A 4079-nucleotide genomic window follows, 5' to 3' on the forward strand; every position below is an offset into this window, starting at 1 on the left:
AAAAGAATGATATAGCGAGTCTATGATATAGTGAAAGAATGATTGTGTTAGCAAAACAAAATATTCTTTAAGTTTTGTCAGCAATCAACTACAACTATAATATCCTTCAAGTAAGGTTAAACAACACTCATGGTGTCCTTCGAGTAAGCCTAAGTTGGGAATGACGATTTCATCAATGAAAACAAGTCAAGCAAGCAGCCATGCAAGATTCGTAGTACTGGTACACCAATGTGTATATACATGTATATTTATATTTATTGATTGAGAAAGTTTTTTACATTGATCTGCAAACTTAAGTCAGTGTGATGTTTCACTCTATTTGTTGCATCATAATTTGTTAAATTTTAGTTTTCATCATTTTCTAGAAGTTATGTGGTCTCCTGTATATATAAACACTTTTCGGATTAGATTTAACTCTTTTCATCAACAATATAATCATGCACATTAAGATATCACAATATAACGGTAGCGTAAAAAGATTATATATAACATTTGAAACTATTAAAGTTACCCATGATTACGCCCTTACTTGAACATGATCTGTTCTATAGTAATCGTACCTCTGTATCCTTGATTTCTAAGGAGACAGGTGACCAAGTCTGGTGGATGAATCATGGTTGTAGGACCAGAGCGTGATTAACAGCCCTGCATGGTCAGTGCACCATTCAGAGCCGTAGAGGATCGTTCTCAGTTGGGTTCTTCCTGGCTGGGGTGGTCTTGCAGTTGTCTGACAGACCACTGAACTTTTATTTAGCAAAAAAAAAAGTTAACCATGATTAATTACAAATTATAAAATATCTGGTATATAGGATATATCTCTAAATATAATTACAAATAGGACATATTTATAAATCAACTTTTAAAATGGGACATATTAGTAAAACACCCTTTTTTAAAATTATTTTTCAATGATCCAACCGTATGTATGTCAATATATATGTGTGTGTGTATTAGTGATATAACCAAAATTTCAAATCAAAATAATTTTATTTGATTTGTCATTTTAACAGTCAAGTTTCAGTTTGACTAGTATAGCTAACTAGTGTGTATTCCTGAATTGGTGTTTCGACTTTTTTAAAAATATTTTTCAACGATCCAACCTTGGATGTCAATATATATACATATATATTAGTGGTATAACAAAAATTTCATATCAAAATAATTTTATTTGGTTAGCCATTTTAATAATCAAGTTTCAGTTTGACTAGTACAGTTAACTAGTGTTTATTCCTGAATTGGTGTTTCAATTTTCTTTAAAAAAAATTCAATGATCCAACAGTATGTCAAAGTGTATATATATATATATATATTAGTGATATAACCAAAGTTTCATATCAAAATAATTTTATTTGGTTTGTCATTTTAACAGTCAAGCTTCAGTTTGACTAGTACATCTAACTATTATTTAATCCTAAATTGTTGTTTCGATTTTTTTAAAAATACTTTTTAAATTATTATTTTTTGTGTGTTTTTTCGTTTACTAAATACAACCACTTGCAATCAATTTAATTATTTCAACCGATTTCGGTTGAAATCGTTTTTTTTTTTTTGTATTTGGTTATTTTGTTTTTTTTGCTATTTCAGTAAATTCAAACAAAAAAAGCGGAAAAATATCCCTCCATTTGGTAAGGCTATATTGGACAGCTAGCAGTTGAATTTAGGAGCGTAAAAATAATTTAGTTGGCGGGAAAATTCCCTCCAGTTTTGGCAAGGCTAAATTCGACCGCACAAAAATACCAGTCAAATTTTTAACTAAATTCAACCGCACTATGTCAATCGAATTGAAATTCGACCGTTGGCGGTTGTATTTAGCCGTGGTTGACCATAAATTCGACCGAATTCGGTCGAATTTAGATCGGTTGAATTTGTTCGTTGTATTTAACCTTATATTCTTGTAGTAGATGTTTTACTAATATTTGAAATAGATGAGATAAATCCCTAGATTGTTATTTAATAATATTTGATATTGCTCTCAAATATTTAGATTATTCTGAATTATTATATTTTAGATGGTAAACCAAAAAACAAAAGTTGTTAGAAAGCACAACTGTTAAGTAGATTGAAATGTACGTGTAGTGGTATCGGATGCTAGAAAGAAATTATCAAGAAGCTCCTATTTTGGTTGTTTCCTCTTGATTACAAAATCAAATAAAAAAATGTAGGCCCCTTCTAAACGGAAATTAATAATGGAGACTTACTCGATATCATCTTCATTTTCTCTTTTCTCTTCCTAAAACATTTTTAACCTTATTTTCCGGTTCGACAAACCTTTCCATCTCTGCACCCCCTTCCTCTCTCCTCACAGATCTCTAACCTGCAGTCGAAAATTTTCTTGCAATGGACTCACAAAAACAACCTGCAGCTCTCTCTAATAAGCTTTCCCCTTTCTTTGGCATGAAAAAATCTGTTGGATACGAAGATCAACAAGCCTCTCACTCGAAATTATCTAGGCCGGGAAGGGATGCCACAAAATCGCTTATCGAGGAGCAAGCTAATGAATCTTCATTCACTTTTCATCCTGAGAATGTGGTTAACAAGAACAATGGTTATTTACTTGTCAAACCTTCACATGAATTTCTACAAAATGCTTGTGATTATTGGAAGAGTAGTTGCTTAGGTTACTTCGATAATAATGTGATTGCAAATACTGATAAAACTAAAATTAAGGATGCTCTTGTAGAGAAATATCATAAAGTTGGTCTTACCGATGTTTATTTCGATCAATTGGGTTATTTGGTTTTGAAATTTGAAAATACTCAATCTGCTTCCAAAGCCATTGAATGCAGTCCTCTGTACATTGATGGTCAGAGAATTCATGTGCACAAATGGTTTGAGCATTTTCAAACTGTTTATCCTTTGAACAAAGAAAATGTTTGGATTGAGATCTCTAATATTCCTTTCAATTATTGGTCTGTTGAAGGGTTATGCTATATATGTAGTGCTATAGGTAGGCCTATAGCATTTCATAGACAAACTCTTGTGAGTGCTAAGAATAAGTCCCCTTCTGATCAATCTCTAGTCTGTGTGGAGATTGATGTGGGTGCAACCCGACCTACTGTTCTTATGACTGTGATTCCTGGTCATTCTGATAAATTTATGGCTAGGGTTAACATTGTTTATCTGGAATCTCCTCAAAGCTGCCTTATGTGTCTTTCCGTTGATCATTCAACGGAAGCTTGTGAGGATGTACTGGAATTGGTTCCTTGTATGTACGATTCTGCAAGACAAGGAAAGGATATATTCAAGTGGAAGAAAGAATATTTCTGTGATACAGATGATAGTATCCCCGAAGAGGAAGTTCAGGTTTCTGAGCCACAGGGTGAATCTAAAGGCAAGCTTGTGGCTGATGAAGGGGAGAGTCATGAGGGTACCTATTCTAGGATGGTGGTTATTGGCCTCCCAGCTAAACCTGAACAGTACTTCCAGCGGAAGCACATTCGCAGGGAAAGAAAGAGGTCAATATTGGAACAGGAACCTGAAAAGGGTGCAGAAGAAGCAGCTGCAGGGGGTCCTCCTACTCAAGATATAGATTCAAGGGGTGTTCTACTGAATGCTACTAAAGACGCCGGCGGCAAGAAACGGACAAAATGTGAGGCCCAAGACAGCTAAATTAGGCAACTCTGGTAGATGGAGAACTATGAGTAATTAATATTAGTGTACTTTCTATTTATTTAAACTTCTATGTTAAGGTTTAGCCCACATCAAGTATGGTTTGTATGCTCCTATACAAGAGCTTAACTTTGCCGGATCCATGAAATTTATGGTGAGGTTTGATCAATTTTATTAGTCGGGTTTCTGCTCATTTTTTATCATTATCAACATTGTAAAGATTAAAGTTTTGAGTTTCTTATGGGGATATAATGTGATTGTATACTTCTTATTTATCTGTTGAATTGCCTTTTTTTAGCATGATCAATTGATACATCAATATATGTAGCTGATATTGGGAGTGATACTGTGGGCTTTGAGATGAATTTCAGTTGGTCTTCTAGGGTTTAATTTGAACATTAATTGCAAAATTTCTTCCTACTGCCAGTGATAAAATGGGAACTCCAATAATCCTTACAGCTAGAGGAAAC

At 33.6% G+C, this 4079-nt stretch overlaps 1 non-coding gene across 1 annotated transcript; it reads left to right on the top strand.

Annotated features, from left to right (window-relative positions):
• The first annotated feature begins 519 nt into the window (after positions 1 to 519).
• LOC141669843 (small nucleolar RNA U3) lies at positions 520 to 737 on the top strand. The gene has a single exon (XR_012554096.1). It is a non-coding gene; the product is annotated as a small nucleolar RNA U3 (small nucleolar RNA).
• Positions 738 to 4079: the final 3342 nt, after the last annotated feature.

Source organism: Apium graveolens, chromosome 6, assembly GCF_009905375.1.
Source record: "Apium graveolens cultivar Ventura chromosome 6, ASM990537v1, whole genome shotgun sequence".
Lineage (NCBI taxonomy): Eukaryota > Viridiplantae > Streptophyta > Magnoliopsida > Apiales > Apiaceae > Apium > Apium graveolens.